The sequence below is a fragment of the Citrus sinensis genome, chromosome 3 (assembly GCF_022201045.2).
Source record: "Citrus sinensis cultivar Valencia sweet orange chromosome 3, DVS_A1.0, whole genome shotgun sequence".
Taxonomy (NCBI): Eukaryota; Viridiplantae; Streptophyta; class Magnoliopsida; order Sapindales; family Rutaceae; genus Citrus; species Citrus sinensis.
Genome location: NC_068558.1, coordinates 28,529,542 through 28,545,819, shown reverse-complemented (window position 1 = coordinate 28,545,819; position 16,278 = coordinate 28,529,542). Strand labels below are relative to the sequence as shown.

At 34.9% G+C, this 16,278-nt stretch overlaps 2 protein-coding genes across 9 annotated transcripts in view; both read left to right on the top strand.

Moving 5' to 3' along the window:
- The window catches only part of LOC107175105 (TMV resistance protein N-like), an 81,207-nt gene that overhangs the window by 18,153 nt on the left and 46,776 nt on the right, over nucleotides 1–16,278 (top strand). The gene's annotated exons all lie outside the window — the stretch shown is intronic.
- LOC102621470 (uncharacterized) overlaps nucleotides 14,967–16,278 on the top strand; it is a 68,715-nt gene continuing 67,403 nt past the window's right edge. The window contains exon 1 of the mRNA XM_052437826.1: nucleotides 14,967–15,080. The gene's annotated coding sequence lies outside the window, so the exon portion shown is untranslated. The remainder of the gene's footprint in view (nucleotides 15,081–16,278) is intronic.

Below are 16,278 nucleotides of genomic sequence, written 5' to 3'. Positions count from 1 at the left end.
TTACCCCTAGTTCAATTATGAGTGGCTAATTTTCTTTCAAGCTTGGGTTGAAGGTAAAGTCTCAACATGTGTCATGGGCTTAATTTGGTAAATTTATTTTCTCTTCCCCTCTAGTTTTTGTTGATGTTTTGACTTCTCGTCGACAAATAATACTAATCTTGTCTAGTACCGCCTTGGTTTCACCAGCCCTCTAGTACAAGGTTATTATTATTTGGCACGATAAGCCCTTAGCACCATAGTGATTAGAGCGTGGTTCATGAGGTGTGGATTCCCCCCTCATGATTTAATTGGCATTAATACGGATTATTTAGCCCATGATGCATGTTAATACGGATCCAGATACCCAAGTACGTCATTTCAATAGATTTCGCTTCAATTTATTCTCGCCATTGCAATTCCAATTTTAGAATCTCAATTCCAATTTTAGGATAATTTAAATAACTTCCACCACAATTTCAACCATCCATTTACAAAATTAATTCTACATATAATTAAAATCCACCTCCTCGTGAGATCGACACTCGTCACCATTGATCTATACTACAATAGATTCGTGCGCTTGCGAGTACATTAAAATTTGCACAACAAGTTTTTGGCGCCGTTGCCTGGGAGGTAAGTAATTTTAATTCATAGAATTAATTTTTGTGAATAATTTCTTTTATTTGTTTTCTTGTATTTTTTTTAATTATTAAAAAAAAGTGAATCTACATTTAAAGGTTAGTATTTCTTTTCTTTTTCTCTTCTTTAAAATTCTGTAATTTAATTTTTAATTTATTTTTTAAAATTCTGTAATTTAATTTTCAATTTATTTTTCTTTGTAATTTTTTTTTGTTTATCTTATTAATTTATTTTTAGTTAATTTCATGTATTTGTTTTTGTGTATTTTTATAGAAAGGTTGTAATAGCGCAATAAGGTTAGTATCGTAATTTCTTCATTTTCTTTATTTTTATTTGTTTTGTTCCCATCTTTATTTTTATTTTATTTGTTTTGCATGCATGGTCGTAGGTCATTATTACCTAATCTTGAACCTATAGACCTTGAATTAGAAAAAACACTTCGCACACAAAAGCACATTAAAAATAAATTTGGAATGGATTTACAAGCACCACAGGAGAGGCCATTTAAGGACTATTTTAGTCCCTTAGATAATTTGAGCACATCATGCATAAGATACCCAAATGTAGCTGCTAGGAGTTTTGAATTAAAACCTAGTGTACTAAATTGTCTCCCCACATTCTATGGCTTAGAAAATGAGGACCCATATAATCATCTGAATAATTTTCATGCCATTTGTCAAACTTTTAAATATGAAAATTTTTCAGACGATGATGTTAAACTCATATTATTCCCATTTTCTTTAAAGGATAGAGCTCGTTCATGGTTAAATACTTTGCCTGCTAATAGCATCACATCATGGGAACAAATGGTTACAAAATTTTTGAATAAATATTTCTCAGTGCATAAAACCAATGCTATTCGCAGGGAAATTTCGGAGTTTACCTAGAGAGAGGATGAGCAGTTTTTCGAAACATGGGAGCGATTTAATGGACTACTCTTGAAGTGTCCACATCATGGGTACGAGAAATGGCACCAATGCCAATACTTTTTGGAGGGATTACTACCAAATGTGCAAGAATGGCTAATGGCAACAAGTGGAGGAGAGCTAATGTCAAAAAGTGCATCAGAAATTTGGGAATTCTTTCAGCGACAAGCGGATAATTCCCAACAACGGAGTCGATCACTCAGGAATACTAGAAGGATTAAGGGAGTAAATGAGGTTCACATTGGCGAGTCAAGTTCAAAAATTAAAGAAGTCAAAGCGATAATTGAAGGTCTCTCTCGACAAATAGCATCGTTATCGACTGCTAAATCAACAGAGCCACATGACCATGACTCATACTCAGATCAAGCCAATGCCATAGGTGTAATGAGAAAACCATCGAATTACAACCCATACTCCAACACATATAACCCTGGATGGAGAGACCACCCAAATTTTTCATGGTCTCAAGGACTCCTACAGAATGGACCAGCAACTCTAGTTCCACCAATTCCACAAAATCTTCAAGCCTCTCAGCCCCTATTTAGACCATACAATCAGAACCAGAACTACTCTCAACCCAGACCATGGGAGGATTCATTCCATAATTCCACGATTGAGTAACAGAATCGTACCATTGATGGACTACGAAATGAGTTGAGAGCAGACTTCAACTCACAAGCTCAATCAGTTTCAAGCCTTGAGAAGATGGTGGGACAACTTGCTTCTTCAGTTCAAACCTTGGCAATGACTGTTGAGAAAGGCAAGTTTCCAAGTCAACCAGTGCCTAACCCTAAAGGAGTACATGAAGCAAGTACCAGTTCACCACAGCAACATGGAGAGGTCAATGCAGTAATGACCTTGCGAAAAGGAAAGGAAGTCGACAACAAAGTGGAGATGCCGGTGACAAAAGAAAATCAAATTGTACCTGTGAATGTTGAGGACTCATCACCGGAGGAGAAAGAAGAAACCAACCCACGAGAATACGTTCCCAAAGCTCTATTTCCTCAAAGGTTAGCTAAAGGAAAGAAGGGAAAATCCACAGGTGAGATTCTCGAAATCTTCAAACAGGTAAGTGTTAACATCCCTTTACTTGATGCTATAAAGCAAGTTCCATCTTATGCCAAGTTTCTTAAAGACCTTTGTACTAAAAAGAGAAATATGCATGTTCAAAAGAAGGCATTTTTAACAGAAAACGTTAGTTCTATACTCCAACATAAAATTCCTTTAAAATGCAAAGACACAGGCTCCCCCACTATCTCATGTAGCATAGGGAACCACACAATTGAAAATGCTTTGTTGGATTTAGGAGCTAGTGTAAATTTGTTGCCTTATTCAGTATTCGTGAAACTTGGACTGGGAGAATTACACCCAACTCCAGTGGTGTTACAGCTTGCAGATCAGTCCACAAAAATACCTCGTGGTATTGTGGAGGACGTGCTTATCCAGGTAGACAAGTTCTATTTTCCTGTTGATTTCATTGTAATTGACACTCAACCAATACAGGATTCAAGGAAGCACATCCCCATTATTCTAGGCCGACCTTTCTTGGCAATTGCGGATGCTCACATTCAATGCAGGACCGGAAATATGCAGTTGTCCTTCGGCAACATGACTATGGAGCTAAACATCTTCAACATTGCCAAACAACCTCACAGTGCAGATGATGGAATTGTTGATGTGGATTTAATTGAAGCATTAGTTAATAATACTTTTGTTTCAAACCTTAGTGATGATCCTTTACAAACATGTTTAACTCACTTTGGTTTGGATTTTGATATTGACAGATCGGTCGATGAGGTCAACGCCTTGCTTGACTCAGCACCATCTATGGACACTAATAAATGGAAGTCAAGAGTTGAGCAACTAGCACCATCAAAGAAGAAACTCATCCCATCATCAGAATCACCACTGAAACTCGAGCTCAAACCATTACCCAACACTCTGGAATATGCATTTTTAGGAGAAGAAAATACTCCACCGGTAATCATCTCATCATCCCTAAATGACAAACAAAAAGGTAAGTTGTTGGATGTTTTAAAAGTGCACAAAGGAGCATTAGGATGGACCATAGCAGACATAAAAGGTATAAATCCAGTAGACTACATGCATTACATTCACCTTGATGAAAATGCTAAATCTACTAGGGAAATGCAACGTCGGTTAAATCCTAATATGAAAGAAGTTGTTAGAACAGAAGTCCTTAAGCTATTAGATGCAGGTATCATTTACCCAATTTCTGATAGTTCATGGGTCAGTCCTGTACAAGTTGTCCCCAAAACGTCAGGAGTCACAGTAGTTACCAATGCCGATAATGAATTGATACCCACTAGAGTAACTACAGGATGGCGTGTATGCATTGATTATAGAAAGTTGAATTCTGTCACACGTAAAGACCATTTTCCTTTACCATTTATTGATCAAATACTTGATAGATTAGCAGGCCATGAATTTTATTGCTTTCTAGATGGCTACTCAAGATACAATCTGATCCCCATAGCACCAAAAGATCAAGAGAAGACTACTTTCACTTGCCCTTTTGGCACATTTGCATATAGGAGAATGCCATTTGGATTATGTAATGCACCTGCTACATTTCAACGATGCATGTTGAGCATTTTTTCTGATATGGTTGAACGATTCCTTGAAGTCTTTATGGATGATTTTTCTGTCTTTGGTGACTCATTTGATCAATGTTTACATCATCTAACACTAGTTCTATAGAGATGTATCGAGAAGAACTTGGTCTTAAATTGGGAGAAGTGTCATTTTATGGTAAAACAAGGTATTGTTCTCGGTCACATCATTTCGAGCAAAGGTATTGAGGTTGACAAAGCCAAGGTGGATCTCATTTATAATCTTCCTCTACCCAAAACAGTCAGAGAAGTAAGATCTTTCCTTGGGCATGCTGGTTTCTATAGACGTTTCATTAAAGATTTTAGTAAAGTTTCTAGACACTTATGCAATTTACTTGCTAAGGATGTACCTTTTATCTTTAATGATTCATGTCTTGTGGCATTTGAAAAACTAAAGTAATTGTTGACATCATCACCCATCATTCAGGCCCCAAACTGGAGCTTACCATTTGAGCTAATGTGTGATGCATCTGATTATGCAGTAGGAGCAGTATTATGACAAAGAGTTGATCGAATTCCTCATGTTATTTATTATGCTAGTATGACATTGAATGATGCACAGTTGAACTATTCAACTACTGAAAAAGAAATGCTAGCAGTAGTGTTTGCATTAGAAAAATTTCGATCTTATCTCATTGGTTGTAAAATAATTATATTCACAGATCATGCTGCTCTTAAATATCTTATCACAAAGAAAGATGCAAAAGCTAGACTAATTCGTTGGGTGTTACTTTTGCAGGAATTTGACTTGGAATTCAAAGATAAGAAAGGGACAGAAAATGTTGTGGTGGACCACCTCTCTCGTCTCCATTTTGACACAATTACAGAGCCATTACCATTAAATGAGTCATTTCCAGATGAACAATTAATGAGTGTGGAAGTATTACCTTGGTATGCTGATATAGTTAATTATCGTGTTACAGGTAAACTTCCTGAGCATTGGACCAAGCAAGACAAGGCAAAATTCTTTGCAGAGATAAAGAATTTCTTTTGGGATGACCCGTATTTGTTCAAGTATTGTGCAGACCAAATTGTTAGACGATGTGCCCCAGAAAGTGAAATTCAGAATATCCTTTCATTCTGCCATGAACAAGCTTGTGGAGGCCATTTCAGTGCTAAGAAAACAGCGACTAAAGTTTTACAATGTGGTTTCTATTGGCCATCTATATTTCGAGACGCTTACACTTTCTGTTCTTCATGTGATAGGTGTCAACGAATGGGGAGCATTACACGAAGGAACATGATGCCACTAAATCCAATTTTAGTGGTTGAGATTTTTGATGTATGGGGTATCGACTTCATGGGACCCTTTCCCCCTTCTTTTGGCCATCAATACATATTGGTTGCTGTTGACTATGTATCGAAATGGGTAGAAGCAATTCCACGCACAACCAATGATCACAAGGTGGTGATAGCATTTTTGAAAAGCAACATTGTTTCACGCTTTGGATTCCCTCAAGCAATAATCAGTGATGGTGGTGCCCACTTTTGTAACAAAACATTCAAAGCACTTTTGACAAAGTATTCAATCACACACAAAGTGGCGACCCCGTATCATCCGCAAACCAATGGCCGAGTTGAGATCTCCAATCGAGAAATAAAGTACATATTAGAAAAAACGGTGAGGCCAGACAGGAAAGATTGGTCATTAAGACTTGATGATGCATTATGGGCATATAGAACGGCTTTCAAGACCCCGATTGGGATGTCACCCTACAGGCTAGTGTATAGAAAAGCTTGCCACCTACCTGTGGAACTCGAGCATCGTGCATATTGGGCCATCAAGAAATTCAATTTTGACATGCAGCAAGCCAGCTCAGAAAGAAGATTACAGCTGGCAGAACTTGAAGAAATTCGCAATGATGCATACGAAAATGCCAAGATTTACAAGCAACGAATGAAAGTCTTCCATGATAAGCAAATTATAAGAAAATTGTTCACTCCAGGTCAGAAAGTGCTTTTATTCAATTCTCGCTTGCACCTATTCCCAGGTAAGTTACGCTCTCGACGGTCTGGTCCCTTTATTGTTCATACTGTTTTTCCACATGGGGCAATTGAAATTAAGGACCTAAAGAACGGTGTCACGTTTAAAGTTAATGGTCAAAGATTAAAGCCATATCTAGAGTACCAACCACATGGAGAAGATACCGAAATAAATTTGAGTGACCCACCAGATTTGAATTGATTTTTTTTTTCTCTTTTCGTTGATTTGATTTTTTTTCTTTCTTTATATTATTCTTCTGCTAATTGAAATTATTTTTGCATAAATGTGTTTGTTTAACTATTAAGTTTTCTTTTATCATTTTTAATCATGAGTACATTACTTAGACCGTTCCTCCTGAACATTCTTAAACCACTTCAACGTGTCAAAAATCATCTCAAAAGGCAGATTCAATTTTGTAAAACACATCGCATTTGGGCTCTACAACCACCAGAGTTAGTAGCCTATGTTGAGGGTTGAGAACGCCAACTCCGAGACATTGAGAGAAGTGTTTACGACATCCAGTTGGAGCTTGAGGTAAATTCAATAAGAGGACGATTTTAATTTTCTTTGTATATTTTAATTTGTTTTTCTGTTTGTGTGCTTTAGTTTGTTACCCCGGTGAAGTGGCGGATAACGGTACTCCGTGACAATCAAGTCGGTTACTTCAGTTTCCCATAATAACTGATATTCTGAAGCGAAGATATGGACAGAAACGAGACTCTAGCGAAGCTTCACAAGCGATTTCCTTCACTTCCTCAGAATGCCCTTCTTACGATCTATAAAGCTCGGTCCGAACGCATGCGATTGCTCATGAGAAATAACATACCTGCTGACATCTGTTGGTTAATGGAGGCTAAAGTACGATCGGCAGGTGAGTTACCTCCAAAATTTATTGCATACATGCCTGGTTGTGGTAAAGGAAATTATGCAAGAAAACGACGATCTCGACGAATTTCTGTTGCTTGTCATAAGTGTGCCAGAATGAGTTGCAATAAAAACCCATGTTCTTTAGTAATGGTGTCTGATAACAGGGAAGATAAGATTCAATTCATTAGGGATGGCTTGAATAAGGAGTCATTGGATGATATCCTTTTGTCTCTTGAAACGCATCCCAGTGGATATATGCAAGGAGCGATTCTCCAGTTATGGCCATTATTCCAGAAAGAGCATGCACGATATAGTCTCGGGAATCTGACTATAAACGACCTTGTTTGCCAGTTTATAAGAAAACTGGATAGGAAGCCTATCCTCGACCCATAGAGGGCGTTCAAGCCGTTTCTGGACGTAAAACCAGAGGAAGATGTGAGCCACAGTCGCAACTACCTGTAAATATCCTTTTACTTTACTGTTATTTCACTATTATTTTATTATTTGCATTATTGTCTTTAATAATTTTATTACTGTTTGTTTTTTCCTTATTACTGTTTGCTTTTTCCTTTTTTACTGTTTCCTTTTTTACTCGCGAGCCACGTGCTTTACGCGTTATTTGACACTGACATATTACCTCATACACAACTATGACCCATTATCACCAAGACTCTTAAATGTGATTTCTTTTGTTAAGCACTCACAAATTGTTTTTGAGAAGTATCGCAATGGCAGCTACTCCCAATAGACAATTCAAGAACATTTGTGTGCTTTCTGGATTTACCTATGGCAAACATAAAGAGTTCGTTGAGGCAGCCATAGATCTTGGTCGAAGCATAGCAGCAAGAAAATTACACTTGGTGTATGGAGGAGGTAACCGAGGGTTATCAAAAATGGTCTCAGAAGCAGCTTTTATCAGAGGAAGTCAAGTGTTAGGCATCATCCCAAGAGTCCTAAAACCATTGGGCAGTTCATCTGACTCATCAACTGGAGAAGAGTTAGTCGTCTCAGGTATGCAAGAAAGAATAATTGAAATGCTTAATCATGCTGATGCTTTTATTTTCCTTCCAGGAGATCTTGCAACACTAGAGGCACTTATCACACTAGCATCTTGGGCTCATCTGCACATCCACCAGAAACCCATCGGTTTGTTAAATGTCAATAACTTTTATGATGGCTTTATTGCATTTCTTAACCATGCAATAAAAAACTATTTCATTCCCTCTAATGCAAAAAAACTCTTTATTTGTGCTCACACTGCTAATGAGCTACTTGATCTGTTACAAGCTTATAGACCGGAGCCAGACCCCTGGACCTTTGTGTTGGAGGAACCAAATAATGATGGTAACAAAAGCCACAGTAAGAAGTACAAATTAGATTTAACTCTCCGCTTGTAAATATTTTCTTCTGTGTTGCACCACCTAGGTGATGTCTTCTAAACTCTACTTCTTTCCTTTCAAACATTGAGGACAATGTTTCGTTCTGGTTGGGGGGAGGGAATAGTTGACAATTGTGAAATTTTGGTTAAGTTTTTACTAATTTTTTGTTGTAGAAACTAACTATTGCTAACTTTTTGTGTTGAAGATGGCTGAATATGGAGGGTAGTGACTCTAGAAACGCATCTTCATCGTTTAAAAAAAAATAAAAAAACTAAAAAAAAAATTCAGACATTTTCTTTTTCTTTATTATGTTTTTATGTTTATTTTTATTTTTTTTTTAATTTCTCCTCTATAAATATACATTTTCCAACTTGTGAGTCAAAGATGACTGAATATGGAGTGTAGTGCCTCTAGAAACGCATCTTCTTAAAAACAAAAAAACCATTTTCGTTTTCTATCATTTTACGTGTAACTTTTCTAATTAGTTTTTATGCATCATTTTCACATTTCTGCATGCATATTTTTCTTTCATGTTTAGAACAGGTTGGGGGGTAGAATGTTGTTTAAAAAAAAAATTTGTGTGATTTGTTTTAACATTGGATGACATGATTAATTTCAAATTTTAGTATTTGTATTATCTTTGGTCTTAAGTGATGTTAAGTTATGTTTGCTACTCTACATGTTGATGTCGGAGACAAATGTGAGTTGTTTGAAGGAATGAACATGTCATAAATAAGTACCAAGTGAGTTGTTGAGCCTATCATTTTCTTGGAGAGTAACCCTTTTGCCCATTCTCTATACAGCTTAGCAGTTTATTATTTTATACTCGATCTCTAGATTTCTTTTGAGTTAACCCTTAAAAAAAATGGTAAAATTAAAAAAAAGAAAAAAAATATGTTGCTACATTGGGAGGCCCATCCTAACTAGTAGATATGAATGATTATTTAGAGCCCTAAAAGACGATGGAAAGGCCATTTTTGATCCGTTTGAGCCTTTCTAGCCATCCCTTTTATTAAATATCCATAGTTACCCCTTTTGAGCCTTAAAAAAATAAATAAAAAATAAAAAAACATTTTCTTTGTCAACTCATCATCTTGACCCACTCCAATTTGGAGTATTACCCGATGTCTTATAAGTTCCATCACCTATTTATGTTTGAGAAAAATGTAAATAAACATTTTGTACAGTGAAGTTATGCCTAGTTAAAAAAAAAAAAATTGTTGTTGCTAAAAAAAAAAAAGAAGAAAAAAAATTGTTGTTTCAAAAGAATAAAAATAACAATAATAGGTGAAATCCACCTTGTAACTCCCAAAAAAAAAAAATCCTCTGCATTTTTCTCAAACATATACTTTGTTTTCCTTATTTCCCTTCTTTGTTAACCATGTCCCTAGCCTACGTTACATCCTAATAAAAGTCCTTCCTAATTTTAGGGAACTATAATTTGAAGTAGAAGCTAGTTATATGGGCTAAAAAGATGTAGTGGTGCATAATAAAAATAAATAAATAAATAAAAGAAAAAAAAGATAAATAAATTGGGTTGACTAGCATTTTTATTTGACTTGAGATCGTATTATTTCTAAGCTAAGGGCATATTTATTTCATCTTGGTGAGAGCATGTGATATCACTTCTTTATTATTTTCTCTCTCAATTACCATTCATTGGAGTGACTATTTTTATTGGGTTTAATTTATTTGTGAGAGTGTCACTACTTCCAGTGAGATTTTGGGGTTTGACATGTCATTCTTGAAAGTAACTATAACAAAGTCTACTGGGCTGATTCATGTGGATAGTTAATATGGGTGTGATATTTCTTTAGACTGGAGATAATGCTTATACTTTTATTTGATTGCTATCATTCATCTGATTGAATAAATACGAGTGTTTCAAAAAAAAAATCATTTTGAATTTGAATTTTGTTTTCGCTTTATTTGCTAGGGACTAGCAATAAGCTGGTTGGGGGGTGTGTTGAGTGTTAGAAAATGCATATTTATAAAGGAGAAAACCGTCATTTTACATTTCAAGTCTTACTAACAACCCTTACTTTTATGTTTTTAATATTCTTGTGATTTAATTACGTGTGTTTTATTTTAATTAAATAATTTATGTATTTTAGGGGCATTATAGTCATTTCACAATAAAGGAGAGATCAGACGGCAAAACGGACATTACTTTTGAACTCAGGACGGTCGAAAACCTTAGGAGGAGCATAAAAGGAAAAATGGCACTATTCACATGTACGGTACTATTCACGTATACGGTACTGTATACGTTACTGTTCACAGCACTGTTCACATAGACGGATCGATGACGTGGCATTGATCGATGATGTGGCATTGACTGATGAGGTGTCACGATCCTGTTGGACTAAAATTCTTATGTACTGTTGATGGTGAAGTGGCAGCATATCAGTGGACGAAAAATCTCGCGTACGGTGCATGCATCACACAGGATTATTTTCAACCAAACCACGTTACTGTTCATTCGGGTAAAACCGTGTTACTGTTCATCCGCGTGGTCAAACCGTGGACTGTTGACTGATGACGTGGCGCAATCCTGAGCGTCCAAACTATTTTTAATCCGATGGCCATAATTTACTCCATGTATCTATAAAAAGGGGGCCTCCCCCCCTAATTTGATATCTCTGAATCCATTTTTGGGATCCATTTTCTGTAATTCCTTCTCCATCTTGTATTTTCTACGTATTTTAATAAATTCCCATTTTACCCCTAGTTCAATTATGAGTGGCTAATTTTCTTTCAAGCTTGGGTTGAAGGTGAAGTCTCAACATGTGTCATGGGCTTAATTTGGTAAATTTATTTTCTCTTCCCCTCTAGTTTTTGTGGATGTTTTGACTTCTCGTCGACAAATAATACTAATCTTGTCTAGTACCGCCTTGGTTTCACCGGCCCTCTAGTACAAGGTTATTATTATTTGGCACGATAAGCCCTTAGCACCATAGTGATTAGAGCGTGGTTCATGAGGTGTGGATTCCCCCCTCATGATTTAATTGGCATTAATACGGATTATTTAGCCCATGATGCATGTTAATACGGATCCAGATACCCAAGTATGTCATTTCAATAGATTTCGCTTCAATTTATTCTCGCCATTGCAATTCCAATTTTAGAATCTCAATTCCAATTTTAGGATAATTTAAATCACTTCCACCACAATTTCAACCATCCATTTACAAAATTAATTATACATATAATTAAAATCCACCTCTTCGTGGGATCGACACTCGTCACCATTGATCTATACTACAATAGATTCGTGCGCTTGCGAGTACATTAAAATTTGCACAACACTCTCCTCATTTAATACAGAGGCTGCAATATCGTCGAAAACTAGACTCTCTACTGGATTGTTGTTCGTCAGGTTGATGATGAGTTGATCATACGAATCTGGTAGACTTTGAAGTCGAAGCTCTGCACGTTCATTTTCATCTATATTATGACCCAACATTGTGAGTTGTGAAAATAGAGTCTTCAAGGTGTTAATGTGGTCGGTCACCATTGTAGATTCCGCCATTCGAAGAGTATAGAGTTTTCTCTTCAAGAAGATTTTGTTGTGTAGTGACTTGGCCTCGTATAATTTTGTGAGAGTATCTCATATTTCCTTCGCTGTATTTTTCTCTGCCACACTGGATAACACTCCATCTGTAAGTGCCAAGTGAAGATCAGAAATGGCATTGCCATCTATCTCGTTCCACTTGTCATCAATTATCTCCATGGGCCTTTCTCCAATTGCTACCAAGCAATTATTTTTCCTCAATACAGCTTTCATCTTCATTTTCCACAACGAAAAATTATTTCTGTTAAACTTCTGAATTTCATACTTTGCCGCCATTTAGTTGATAAATATTGCACACAAGTTTGTGTACTACCTTGAATAGTTGTGAGTATGTGTGAGAATGCACACTAGGAAAGTTCCCAGGAAAGACTGGAGAGGTCACAATGGTCCCACTTAAAACCCAGACTCCTTAAGCTCTTATCGCCTTTGTGACAGAACTTTCCTAAACATGTACAAAACCACATAGTTGCTTTACTCACACCACTATTCCCTGCTTTACACCGAAAAATTCTTGGATTGCCTCCACCGTTTCACGTGAATAGTACCGTATACGTGAATAGTGCAGTATACGTGAACAGTACTTGACTCCAAAAAATACAACCAATAGCTCTGATACCACTGTTAGGAGATTGGTGGGTGAAGTAGGACCGCAGCTAAAATGAAATTGGAAAGAAAATAAAGAACAAGCACAATAGAGGACACCAGAAATTACGTTGTTCGGCTTTTAGCCTACGTCCACGGGCGAAAACAGAAGGAAAAATATTTCACTAGTGAAATAAGGATTACAAGTATTGTAATATTTTAGCTCACTACCCAAAACCCCAATACACCCAATCTCTCACTCACTAGACACTCAAGAGTTTATTAAACTCTTAAAACTCTCAACACTAAAAGAAAGCAATGCTTCTCTCTCGATGGAATTGGATACAAACTCTAGATTGAGAGCTTGTATTTATAGGCAAAACTTTGCCTCAAATGTCAAACAAGTGGCCATAAACTTCAAGCCATACAACTCAAAAATTTCAAACTTTGAATTTTTAGTTTTGAATTTTTCTTTTTTTTTACCAAACATTACGACATCTAGAATTTCAAAGCCAAGTGCCAACCATTCTTGTTTATTCAAAGCTTCTAGATGCAGCCAATTTTCACACTGTGATGATGATGACGAACAACCACCTAAAAGATTTAAACAACTCAAATGAAGGGTAAGGCCTGGTATAACAGTGAGAGTACGCATCCCAATTTCAATTTATGTTCTTTAAATTTGCATATGGTATTTCATTTACTTTTTATTTGTCCATTTATTGTATCTACTTTGGCAATTTATTTTCATGTTAAATTGCTAGAAATACTCGATTTGGATCAAAAAGTTGGTCGGAATCAGAATGTGTTGCTCAACTAAATTGAAGCATTGAATTTTGTGATTTCTCATGAGTTGAAAATTAAAGAAAGAGGGAAATTAATCCTCTATTTTTTATACAAAGATCATATCACATATTTGGCCAAAAAGATTTTTGGCAAAAAAATATTGTTCATGGTTGTCTTCAGTGTGAACATTTGTGATCCCTTTTATTTTGATGTTGGAATTTTTTTGGGGCTTCATAGGTTCGTTGAATTTAACTATGCTTATTGAATTTAGGTTTTCTGACTTTTGTTGAGCCGTGTTGATTCTTTTCATGCTAGATTATTGACACCCCTTTAATCTTTTTATAAAACCTTTTTTTTTCCAATTATTCTTATTTTTAATTTCAAAAATGTCCCTTTTTAATCACTCATCTAATTTTTAATCTTATTTTCTTATCGAAGTTGAGGTCTAGCTTCACAGCTAAGCTTTTCTAAGACTTAGGTTCTTGCCTTGATCTTTAATGAATGCGTGAGTTAATTTAAAAAATGTCTTTTATTATTTTCTTGTTGAGTCTGTTTCACGGAGTTGGATTATTGCCACCCCTCTAATATTCTCATAAGACTTTTTTTTTAATTATTCTTTCTTTTAAGGAAAAAGGATATGTAAACCCCTAGATTTAAAGAAATTGTCACCAACACCCACAACTTTTAAAAAAGGGACACCAAGACCCATTTTTGACCATTATGTCATTTAAAAAATTAAATTTAAAATTTTTAATAAATAGAAATATTACAGAAATAATGTAATCTACGCAATAGACTAAGAATATTAAAATAACTTAATATTTTAATAAATTTAAATATATAAATTGTTATATTTATTTAATAATACATATTTTTATTTATTTTAGATATTTTAAATAAATATTTGCATTAAATATATTTTACAATAAAAAAATCTCACATACTAATGTTATTATTATTTTACATAATTTTCAAAATAATTTAAATTTTAATACACTTGTTTTAATATTGTGATTCTATTTATTATAAAATTTTATCTTATATAATAAAATATATCTAATAGATTGTAAAATATTAAAATATTTTCTAAGTATTGAAATTATTTTACAATGTATATATTATTAAATTTATTGGAGGAATTAATTAGAAAGCATGAAATGCTCTCGTTGATTTCTTTGAAACAAACAAAATTGAAATTATCTTTATAAAGAGGAATTATCTTTGGCAAAGTAAATTTTAATCATCTTTCAGTGCGTCCAACGCGCTCAAAGCATTAAGTTTTCTCGCAGTTTTGTATCCGAACATTCCTTCCCATGAATGTTTGTCTTGCATTATTATGTATTAAGTGTTTCTTTTTTCTTTTTCTTTTTTTTGGATGTGATAGATCAAGTGTTTCTAATCACTCATTTAGTCAATATTAGAGGAGATTATGTTCTCTTCTTTGCCGATTTTGATTATTTATGTACAGTTTTTTTGGTACTTGTTGAGTTGGAACTCAATGTGAGTACACATTTTTTTCCCCCAACAACGCAACAAAAAAAAAAAAAAATTGCTTCTTCAACTTCTTCTCTTATCCATATGCTGAAAAAAAAAAAAAGAACATTGAACAATCCATTGAAGAAAGAAGGCATTTATGTTGTAATCAAAAGGAGGTTTTCCACTTGTGATTTCCTTCCGGCTATTAACGTGATCCAACATTCGATCATTCCGCTGCAGGACTCGTGAAGAAAGGTAGGCTCTTGAATCCTTTTATTTTCTTTCAATTTAAGAGGCATTTACTGGTAAAAATCCTCTGCTTTTCCTCAAAACAAATATATTTGCCTGATTAGCTTAAGTTCTCTTAAAGCAAAGTACTCCATTGGAATTCATTTACTTACAAAAATCCTCACTATTTAAGATTTGCTCAGGCATACTCTCCCGTTAAGATATGAAAAATTATATTTTCTGATATATTTTGAAATTTACAGTATGATATTTTCTTTTCTTTAAAGAAAGGATAACATAAAATTGTGTAAGATCAATTTGTTAACATATATGTTTCCATAATATTGATTTTGATGATAACAAACAAGATTAAGAATGATTAATCTTTTAAGATCAAATTATTTTTTATACATCTTAAATAAATCATTATTTTCACATTTTAAAGGTTTTATATTTAATGGAAAAATGATTTTATGAAATTGATTGTTTTTATTCTTTTTAAATAAATCATTATTTTCACATTATAAATGTTTCATATTTAATGGAAAAATGATTTTATGAAATTGGTTGTTTTTCAAAGTTTATGGTTTAATTGAAAGAATTTTGAAAACTTTGAAATAAAGAAGTATTGCTTGAAATTTTGGTAAAGGACTTATTTGAAAAGTGTCATAGCATTTTTGGCTATACCATAATTTTAGAAAGTTTTGGGATTAACAAAGTATTATTTAGAAATTCTGAAATTGGACTTATTTGCAAAGTTTCATACCGTTTTGGGCCATAGTACAGTTATATAAAGTTTGAGGGTCAAACTGTTATTTTACAAAATAGTGCACTGTAGTAGTCACTGTAGCAGTCACTGTAGAAAACGGCGATCCGACATTTTGTTAACGGCTCGCCGACATCGAGCAGAATTGAAGATCAGCCTCTGGACACTAACGGCGATCCGACTTCGTGATAACGGCTCGCCGACATCTAACAGAATTGAAGATTAGTCTCTGGACACTAACGGCGATCCGACATCTAGATAACGGCGATCCGACAATTTGAAAATCAGCCCCAACGGTCATATTGACCAGTCAAACGGCGATCCGATATCTAGTTAACGGCGATCCGACAGTGTGCAGACAGTCTATAACGGCTAGTTTTCAGCTGCAACTATAAATAAGCTCATTCAAATCCAAACAAAGTTTGATTACAACACAACCATTGAGCTTATATTCGAGAA